Source organism: Convolutriloba macropyga, unplaced genomic scaffold (assembly GCF_964194025.1).
Source record: "Convolutriloba macropyga unplaced genomic scaffold, txConMacr16.3 SCAFFOLD_2002, whole genome shotgun sequence".
Classification (NCBI taxonomy): domain Eukaryota; kingdom Metazoa; phylum Xenacoelomorpha; order Acoela; family Convolutidae; genus Convolutriloba; species Convolutriloba macropyga.
The window spans coordinates 1-11,565 of NW_027452035.1; the positions used below are offsets into that span (position 1 = coordinate 1).

At 32.4% G+C, this 11,565-nt stretch overlaps 1 long non-coding RNA gene across 1 annotated transcript; it reads right to left on the bottom strand.

The window, feature by feature from the left end:
• Positions 1-557: 557 nt before the first annotated feature.
• On the bottom strand, positions 558-11,438 carry LOC142357127 (uncharacterized). The gene is made up of 3 exons (XR_012761555.1): positions 11,302-11,438; positions 4,023-4,152; positions 558-783 (listed from the first exon to the last, which is right to left on the bottom strand). It is a non-coding gene; the product is annotated as an uncharacterized LOC142357127 (long non-coding RNA).
• Positions 11,439-11,565: the final 127 nt, after the last annotated feature.

Genomic DNA, 11,565 nt, shown 5'->3' on the forward strand with positions numbered 1-11,565 from the left:
TTCCAAACAAATCAAAACTGTTATCCAAAGTGCCAAATCAGTTTCATTAGCTATAAGTTTGTATAAAAGGAAACTATAATTATACTTGAAAAACAATTCGGTGAGTTTTATGTTAACTTGATTTACAGTTTTCTCATAAATTAGACTATTTAAACATGACTTCGTTGCAGACAAAGTTGTCATATCAGCAATTAGCAGATTTTATGTTGCTTAACTAACACATTGCAAGAAAATTCCATCAGTTCTTTCGCAGCAAAAGGTTTTTGTCAAGAATAGCTCGGTAAAACTGAAATTTATTACCCCACACAAGATGACATTTCTGTCCTGAAAAGGCAGAAATGCTGATTTTCTGATTATTACACTACCGTTCAAAAGTTGAGAGGACTTTAAAATTAAATTGCAGTTGCACTTTCTCGAGCAAAATTTCTTTTTTGCTCTCCATGAAAGTCTAAATTAAATACATGCTAAAATAATGAAATAGTCAAACCAATTATCAGTTCTCGTTGAAAATGAAAGCACGTTCTCTCTTAAACTCAGTTCACTCGCTCTAAAACTCGATGTTTACTCAAAAGGTAAATTTACTCAAGGAAAATGAAAGCACTTATTGTACAATGCATAACATGCGTATTAATTAGATATGAAGTTTGCTGTCTGTTCATAAATGAAGAAGATGTGAAATAGGCCACTTTGGTGCCCACTGGGTGATTAAATGTGGTGCAGTTAGGCAGTGGTTCCCATCAAGTTTTTCGGAATGCCCACTTCTTCACCTCATTTTCCCAACACCTGTATTGACAATAAGAAACACAAATTTTCTTGAATAGTAGCTGAAAAGAAGAAAATTCATTGCACATTAACACACGAGCTATACAAGTGAAACGGAACTTAAAATATCTTGATAAGATCTTGATTCTTGATAGGAAATCGTCAAATTATGCACAATGCCAAGAGAAAAGCAAGACCTATTCAAAGCATGTTGAGATCTGTCATGAAATCTTAACGAATCGAGATGTTACAAAGGCCTCCCAAGTTTTAATATTTGCAAGAATTGATAAATGGGGATGTAAATATAAAACGCGCAGTGTGCAAGCCGCCCCAGTGCCAGGTATTGAAGCATGACTGAAAACTGGGAAAATTACAATTATAGTTTATTCAAGCTCAAATTGCCTATTGATTTTTGGAAAGTTTGCCAAAAATGCCTGAAAATTCTCATGATTTTAATCTCCGACAAGAGTCGCCGATTTCTAGGCGGATGACCGTCATTAATTATTATTGAAATTCGATATTTGAATTCAATTTGAAATGATAATCAAATTACGTAAGTATACAAGAGCTTTATTATTTTAACTGATCTAAAAAAACAAAAGGAAGTATCGTGTTAGAAGTATCATGTTATGTCTCAATTAGTTTAGGCTCAACCCGGGCTGAGGTCGTGGAATTGTGACTCGGCAAAAGGTCGTCTGGGGATGTCATTCTAGGGTCGTTAAATACATGGACCCGGAAGAAGTTAATCACCCGATATTTTGATTAATAAATCTGATATTTCGGGGCAATGACCCGCTAATTCGATTAATAAATCTGGTGTTTCGGAACTGTGAACCGGTCTCTCAAGTCATAAACCATAAATCATTTTACTTCGAATCAATCATCCCGTACTTCGAATCATAAATCAACATAATTTGAATCATACATCCCGTATTTCAAATAATGATTCTGGTATTTCAGAACAAAACCCCGGTATTTCGATTCATAAATCTGTTATGTCTGAACATTGACCCCCGTATTTCGAGTCATAAATCTGGCTTTTCTAATCATAATCAATTATGTTCCAATCACAGACCCGGTAATTCGAATCATAAATCTTGACTTAATCTATTTTTTCACCTGCACAAATGAGGTTGACAATCGAACTAAAAATGACACAGCTTGATTATGATTATCATGATTATATAGCTCATGTACTGTTGAAAATTATCTCATGTTGATAAGAAAAACCGCCTTTGAGATTTTCCTGTATTTTCTGGTGGTGTCTCCATCCTCCATTCTCATCAGGGCTGGGGACCGGCTACCGTGGAGTTACAAACAATCAACTATAGGAGAATTGAGACCAAACTAATAATCAATTAATTAAATAATTAGTTTTCAAATTGAAGTATTTCTCAATAAAAACGTCTCGGCAAAAAATCAGCTCTTCTTAGCATACAACGTTCTTGTAGACCAATACTCTAAATAATTGCAAGAAATTTCGAAAAAGTTTTTTTTTAAACTTTACCAGATTTAATTCGTGTGAACTTGATCTCTATTGATAGATGCAGAATTTTTTCATGAAAAGTAGTAGTTTAATACCTCTTATCTCATAATCCAGCTTAATTTATGACTTACTGACTAAACTAAAAAAAACAATTGCAGCATAACACAAAAATAATTGTAAAAAAGTGTCTTTTTAGTTATAAATGATACTAAGTAGAAGCCAAACTTTTTTAGAGGTCATATTTTGATTTTCTTAAATCAGTTTTTTAATTTTGCTGATTATTTTATGGTAATATTGTAAAGATAAAAAGGTTCATAAAAAAATTTTATAGCGTTTTTTGTAAACGTGGCACTATAAAAATAAAGTACCGAATATTGCAACTTTTCTCATCGAAACGTTGTTTTGGAACTGCATGTGACCCTTTGGACTCTTTGTCAGCTAAACTCGAAAACATTTATGGTCATTGTATGTTTAGTATGTTATGGCATCATATATGGCATTTTAAGATTAGTAAAATTCTTTTATTGTTGCCAGACCCCGTAACCACTATCAATGCGTGTGTTTCCTTTAAAAGAGATCAAGTTACCTTTACGCAATGTTTGAGAAAAAGTTATCTAATATGTATTTTTGAATCGCTGAAGTCGCATCTTTTTCATTGTCTAAGCAAAACTCTTGATTTCCCAAAGCAATTGAGAACTAGAGTTGCTCAGATAATCTTGCATATTTTTTTCTCGGATTTTGAGTAAAATTATATTGAAATTGTAGAATTCTTAAGATAATTTTCATGAGTCATTTTTATAAAACTTCCATCATTTTTGGAAGGAAGTAAACGGCTAATATTTCTCAGTGGTTACAATAGCAAAGTACACTTGGATTAATTTTGTATACTTGGCCTGTTTTTGAAACCGAACACAAAATCGTTGGGATTTTATTTAAAATCAGAATTGAAACCTAAGTATGCAACGAGAATCACATAACTGAAACCTTTTTTCTATTTTGCCAAATAGCATTTCTGCATGAATTAACTATTCAAAGATGTAACATAAATCATCAAGCTGAGCACGAAGTGTAGGCAAATCTTGCTGGAAGTCTTAGTTTTGCTATTGTTTTCTTCAATAAGTGATAAAAAAATTATTTTATCACGACGAGATCAAAAATTGAGCAATTTGTGCGTAATTAGAGAAGTGGTTAGGTCAATTTTGTGTACTTATTTAATTTTAGTAAAATAGTTATTCGGTAATTACTTTTTCAACATCAATTTATAAGTTTTAAATAGTCTTTTACCATTATTTTTGTAACAAATTTTTCTTTAGTTTAATAAAAAATTTTGTTTTGGAGAGTTTGCCTAAAACAAGACAAATGACCCATAAAATGTGTGCCTCTGGTCAAATCGAACAACTAAATTAACTTAAAATTGTGCTGATACGTTTCTTTTTTAGCAATTTATTTTACTTTTAAAAGTTCCCGAATCACTGTAGCAGGGAGCACCTCTTGAATTTCACTTAATGCTTTCTTTTGAAAGTTGCAGGCCATCTTCGTTTCTGGATTAATCCTTGCGCTCCTAAAGAAGAAAAAATGTCTGTCCTGGTTTTTTACCCGGCCTAACCTCATATACAATGTGATGACGTAGGTAAGTGATGCAAAAGGCCGAGTACAAGTATCGAACCAAATAATTGTTGACCATTGGAAGCGCAGGATTTATGTGAAAAACGAAGATTGACTGAAATTTAAGTTACTTGCCAACGCCCAATACTCTAAATCGAGGGTTTCTAACCTGATTAAGTTGTGATTGTGAAGAAATCCCGCTTGTAAAAATAGTCCATATTTGTTTGCCGTGACTCCAACTCTCAATCAGTGGTGCCATTTACTGACGCTTTCTCTGTTTCCGGTGACTGGCTAGTCGTCTGGTCAAACACAATAGTTAGTTTTAGTTTTTTTTAAAAAAAATACACGGATAATTAGGAAACACCCTGATAATTTGCTGGAAAAATTTCTGCAAGAGATAATTTACCGCAATTAAAATGCAGTCAATTATTTTCATATGCAGATCACCGCAGTCAATATGACGATTACAGAATTTTGTTAAAGAGCGTAAATGGTAAATTTCATCGGATACTAGTGACATATTTTTCATTAAGTATTTATAACAAGTAAATTCAAAACTGAGAAAATTGGAGCTCAATAAAGTGCAGTAAGTTGGTATTATGTTGATTAATTGCTTTGGAATCTTTGATTGCTGTGCCATTGTGTAACCTTTTTTAAATGCAGTAGAATAACTTCAGATAATAATACACTACTTTATATCTGCGTTTCCACAATATTATCCCGGGACGAATTTCAAGTCTTAATAAGTACTTCTCCAATGAACTACACGTCTTGAATTGAAAAATGGGTACTGATTGCGTCTTATCTCAAGTCGCGAGACGTGTGAAGACATAACAAGACTTGCTCAAGTCTAAGTCAAGTCTTGGCCGCGACTTGACAAGTATTGACTATTGTGCAGTTAGGCAAAAAAGAGTTTTAAGAAGAAACTATTTATAATTAATGCAAATTATTTAATTTCAAAACTAGCAAAAATTGGTTTAAAAAAATTAGCTAATCAGACCGATCTATTTCTGAATTGAGCACATACCAGCTTCAACTGTCCCATATATTCACCCCGAAACCAAATTCTTTTTTCAATGGGTAGATAAGAAGTGGCGATGAGTGGTATCTTTGGGCGAAATCAGAATTTTATCATTCTCTATCAAGTGAACTTTGTGAAAATACTCGTGTTATCTTGTGGTTCATTTTTCACTTTGGAGAGTCTTTTAGGCGAGCCAATGTAAGTGGCGGCATTCACATTTCGTTACCCAACGAAAGCAAACCAACCAAAGAAAATTGTGCTCATAACTTGACCCAAGTCTTGTCAAGTCTTGGCCAATACTTGCGCAAAACTTGTTAAATCTTGGCCCAGACTGACACAAGACTTGCCCTAGACTCAAATTTTGATTTAAGATGTGCCAAGTTTAGAAATTGAAGTAATCAGAGGTCTGATATCGTACTGATCTAGGACTTGCAACTTCACGAATCAGTACTTCTTCTAAAGATTTGACGTTCAGTTCCAGATTTCTTCTAGAACCTTATACGCTGTTCAGATAAATGAACATATAAAATTCAACATAAAATCATAAACAAATTTTTCCTTATCTTACCTTTTTTTGCTTCGAAAATACATGGAAAATTATGAGGGGGGAGAAAAATCGAAAATAAACTTTCGAATTCTCAAAAAATTAGGAAAAACAAAATCTTCGAAAAACTAAAATTTCTTTATAAAGGAAGCTCGAATACTTAGAAAATGTATTTATGTTACGTTAAATAACAAATCACAGTTTCCATTTTAATCAATGAAAAATTCAAAACTTATCCTTTTGACGGGAGTTTTGAAGAAAACGGCCGGAGATCTAAAATTATTCACCGTAATTTTTTTATTGAGAGATTCTTCCCTGAAACTGTCTTTTTTATCGAAAGATGAACGCATTTCAGTTTTGTTATGTACATATAGTTAAGCATTCCTTAAGATGGAAGGCGCCACAATAAAGCAACGAAATTATACCAAGATTGTAACATTTGATAGAGAACCATTGTTCGAAAATGTTTAAAAAACACATAAATTTACCAAGCAGCCCCTCAAATCTCTAATATCTATTTATATTGGAAACTCATAGTTTATGCTAGCTAATTTTGAAGAGTCATCATGGCAAAGTCATGTAGGACAATCATTTTAATGGATTCTTTCCCATTGATTGGAGTTGATTTAATACAATGTGATCAAAGTATGCAATCAAAACCAGATTTTGTGATTATCTATTTTCGGTTAAACATTTTGGATTAGTTTAAACTGCGAAAAGTCATATTTTCCGGAAAAGTACAAACGCAAACTCTTTGAATGCCACAATATTTTAGAAAAAAAAATCAACCATATTGAAGTTTGATTTTTTTCTGAAAAATAGTGGAATTCAAAGAGTTTACGTTTGACATTTTTTAAAGACAACAGGGTTTAGAACGCTGCTTTTTAGAAAGTTTTTCACTCTTTGTTCTCATAAAAATATTCAAATTATTAATAATCTCGAGAAATTTTTTAGGCGATTTGCAACCCCTGTTCCATAACCCCAAACAACTTTGCTTCCTGGAAGATGTAAGTTCTAAGACTCTGAAATCCTACCAAAATTAACTTTGCCTTGTGAGCAGGAAAACTGTAAAATCATGTCCGGCTGCTCTCAAAAAATTGTGTAATATTCTGTTATAGATGAATAAAAAACTTGTAGCAGAAACATAACATGTGACAAATGTGACAAACTGTAAGTTAGAGGTCACAAAGCAGAAGTATTATACAAATCAATTTTTTTGCGTGGAAATGGCTTGAAATGACCTTTTTTTGGCAATTATTCGAAAGAAAACGTCCATTTCCTAAAAATAATTTTCAAATATCGGCTTTTTAAATTTTATAAAATCTCACAGTCATAAGAATTTAATAAAATCTTCGAAGCAATTGGCCACTAATTGCAACAGCCCTTTTTACAAACAACTAAACTTGAATTCTGTCTCAACTTGGTTTTATAACAGCTTGCAAAACGATTGCACTAAAAACCATTGATGTTGCCATTATATGCCAAAAAAACAGTGAACCAAAAGTGAAAAGTCTTCTTGTGTTATTCAAATTGTAAATAAAAACTTTTTACTTTAACTGTGTACACATGCAAATCTCTCTGACACAAAAAAAAAACATGAAATAAAACAACCGTTAAATGTTTTATAACAAAAACATTAAACGATTTCAATTGTGTGCTTGATATTGTAACTATGTGCTGAACGTTCTTTGAAATATGTATTTTTTTAAAAAGTTATTTACATTTCTTTATCTTGTCAGAACTAAAAAGGGCAGAATTTTAAAGACAGCGGTAAATTTATAGTCGCATCTTTTTCATTATCCAAGCAAAACTCTTAATTTCACAAAGCAATTGAGAACTAGAGTTGCTCAGATAATCTTGAATATTTTTTTCTCGGATTTTGAGTAAAATTATATTGAAATTGTAGAATTCTTAAGATAATTTTCATGAGTCATTTTTATAAAACTTCCATCATTTTTGGAAGGAAGTAAACGGCTAATATTTCTCAGTGGTTACAATAGCAAAGTACACTTGGATTAATTTTGTATACTTGGCCCGTTTTTGCAACCGAATACAAAATCATTGGGATTTTATTTAAAATAAGAATTGAAACCTAAGTATGCAACAAGAATCACGTAACTGAAACCTTTTGTTCTTTTTGCCAGATAGCATTTCTGCATGAATTGACTATTCAAAGATGCTAACATAAATCATCAAACTGAGCACCACGTGTAGGCAAATCTTGCTGGAAGTATTAGTAGTTTTGCAATTGTTTTCTTCAATAAGTGATAATTAATTCTTTTTTTACAACGAGATCAAAAATTGAGCAATTTTTGCGTAATTAGAGAAGTGGGTAATTCAATTTTGTGTACTTGTTTAACTTTAAGGCAATAGTTATTCAGTAATTACTTTTTCAACAGCAATTCATAAGTTTTAAGGAGTCAACAACTAAACTTCCAGCAAGATTATACAAATCATTGATGTTGCAATTATATGCCAAAAACAGCCAACCAAAAGTGAAAAGTCTTCAATTGTAAATAAAAACATTTTACTTCAACTGTGTACACATGCAAATCTCTCTGACACAAAAAAACATGAAATAAAACAACCGTTAATTGTTTTATAACAAAAACATTAAACGATTTCAATTGTGTGTATGTATTGTAAGTATGTGTTGAACGTTCTCTCTGGAAAATGTATTTCTTTTTTTTCAAAAGTTATTCACATTTCTTTATCTTGTCAGAACTAAAAAGGGCAGAATTTTTCAAACAGCAGAAAAAATTTTGGTAGCGCTTTTTCACAGAACTAACAAATGATTTTTAAGCAGTTGATAACTGTTACGACAATAAGTATAATGTCTCAATCAATACCTTTAGGAATAAAAAGAGATACATTTGTCAAAATATGATCAGAATTAAAAAATTCAATTTGAAATGGTAAAGTTATCGACTTTGTTGTAATCTAAATTTTTAATTATGCGAACGGCGCTGCAGAACTAAAAATGTTGCTGAAACAACCCGTGGTCGTTATCTTTTAATTTTTAGTTCAATTTCTACATATTAGTTAAAATCACTACGAGCAACTGTTCTTTTAGCTGTGTTCATACAAGTCAATACAGTGTTCATGAGCTCTGCGTATATAAATTCATCAATACCATAGAAGTACTAACCGAACAGTTTCTTTTCAAAAACAAAAAATTTGGCAATTGATTTTCTTTTTTCCACATAAAACAAAGATACCAGTTAAAAAAAGATTTCCATGTATTTTTTTTCCATTGAAATCAGAGATTTAGATAGCAAATTTTTACAGAAAATTAAAACAGCTTAGTTTTCAGGAACAAAACGCAAATCTTCAGCTCTGTCGATAACATTGGATTTTAAGGCAGAAGTTATGGATATTTTCCCTGTTTTTTCCACTATTAATACCGTTCTGTGAGAAACAGACATCAATTTTTTATCCTGACTGATTTCTCCAGTGAAAAGATTTCACAATTCTGTAGCTGCAAAAGTTCTATTTTTCCCTTAATATCTTCTGCATTAGAAGCTCCCACTTCAAGAGGCACGTGATATTTATAGAGATCGAGGTTTCAATTTAAGGCAGAGCACTGGTACCATAGAAAAACAAACGCCTCCTGTGTTAAAAATAACCCCGAAATCCACGCATGCGTCAAACCTTGTCTCTATTTTTTTGGTTAGTGTAAAAAAGTGTGTCGGTTTCATCTCTATCATTGATTTTTGATACAAAATTTTTGTTTTCTCGTTTTGCTTTTCCTTGGTTTAAAATTCTTAATTCGTTTTTGATTTTTTGATATATTGAGAAGTTTATCTTGTACTGAGCAAGTTCCTATATAGGTTTAATCAGCAAACTGTTCCATGTTTGTATGCCATAACCCATTAGGAGCTTGATATTTTTGATAATGGTTGTGTTAATATTTTTTCTTTCTGAGGAGAAAAATAATTCCAATTGGTCTCCCGAAATAGATAAAATCCCAAGATTACCTTATTGGGTGCTGCTTCTAACGTATAGTCAAGGAGTTCTAATGTATTACCACGACATTAAATGTGTGCTCATTGCTGGCTGGAGACAAAATAAAAATAAACAAATTCCTATGTTTTGTATTTTGAAAACAGTCATTCATGCGTTCCTTACCTTTGAAATGCAAATTGAAGATGAAAATCACGTCGCGTTAGTCGAGTCTACGGTCATAAGGGATGATAAATTTGACAGTATTTGTATGATTACCATGCAGTCATTCTTGACCCTATTATATTACCGAGAATCATACATCTTCTACCATGTTTTTAATGTCAAATGACGTTGTATTATCTCTTAGAATTTTTTCAAGGTTTAAAAATATTTAAGATTATGCAATTGTTGGCTGTCAAATTTATTTTTTGCGGGAAGTCATATACAATCTTTGGATGACTACTATGAAATTATACGTATGATATGTGACCAAGTATGGTTACTACCCGGGTTGAAATGTGAACGAGACTAATCGGTCAATTTTGTAAGAAAAGAGTTGAATACGCTGAAACTTTGTAAGCAATCTGCTGAATGTGTTGAAAGTTTAGTCTTAGGGGCTGAAGACGCTGAATACAAAAAGTTTCAGCGCTTGTCAACACTTTTCTTACAAAATTTTCGCAGAACCTTCAGCACATCTCTTGCACAATTTCAGCACTACCAAAATCTCAATTTCCTTCGTTTTTTAACTTAAAATCAGTGCAATTCGTACAAAAATTCAACCCATCATTGAACATATTCCTTACATTAATTTGACACTTCACAATTTCTGAACAATTGATACATACTTACCTTCAGCACTTCAAAAGAAGAGCGAATTTCCAGCGCTATCAACACACTTCCTACATAAATTTGGTATATTTCTTGCCAAATGTCAGTGCATCTTTCAGTACATTCCTTCTATATGTTCAAAATTTGGAAAAATGAGAACAAATCTTACATAACTTCAGCACTCCAGATAAAGAGACAATTTGAGCGCTTTCAGTGCAAACCATACCAAAAAAAAAATTTTAAGTGCAAATTATTTGATCACATTTGCTTATAACGTAGTCAGCATATACGCTCCCTCATCTTTTGCAATTTTGAAGAGCTACTAATCATTCAAAAATAAGCTTTAAAATTGGTTATTTATATTTTTGGAAAAGAGAACAACTGAAAAGCGTCACAATTTCATCACGGCTAATGCATGGAAGACCATTACACTTAAGTTATTTGTTTTCATTCAAGCAATTAATATGGCAGTATAGTCTATTGGCGATCACTGTTTTATGTTTTCAGTTGACAACATTATTAAATCTTTTACCAGTTTTCCAACTCTTATTCTTTTAATTGAGACTGCTCTGTTGCAATGATTTTTAGCCATGCTCCAGTACTGCTTCTATAGGTAGAGAAGCAGAAAATAGTTTTACAGAATATTTGATATTGTTTTAATAAATCTACTTTAATTGTTGAAAATGCGTAAGCTAAGTGCTGAAAATGTGCAATATAAGTGCACAAAGCGCTGAAATTGTGCACGATAAGTGCTGAAAGAACTGATAATTATGTAAGAAATGCGCTGAACAGCCGCTGAAAAAATTGTCAGTGGATAAATCATACATAATTATTCAATTAATATGTTGACAAATGCTGAAACTATTTAAGAAATGTGTTGAAAAATCTGCAGGTGGAGCGGATAAATATGAAAGATTTATCCACTGAAAAATAGTTTTTCAGCGCTTGTCAGCGCATTTCTTACATAAGTTTAAGCGAAAACTTCGACCCAGGTAAGAATCATATCTGACCTGGCATTAAATCAAAGAAAGTTGTACAATTAATGGGTGACGTGGGTCACTGAGGTATTGTCAATTCAGAGGACGGGGGACGATTTATTGTAGACCTCACCTTTTTCACATCAGAAGGTAGGCTGAAAGTGTTGGTTTTGGGGTCAAAAGTACACTCTTGCATACAATATGCCACTACTTGTCCGGCAACCATGGTCAGACTGCTCGTTTGCTCTTTCCCCGATGTATTTTGTCCAGCGGCTGTGAAAAGTGTGAAAAAGTGTCGATACTCATTTTTCGGGCGAATAGGCGCTAATTCACTTTCTATTGTCTAGTAAGAATTTATTGGCATTTCAGCAACCATTAATGGTTGGTAGCCAAATGA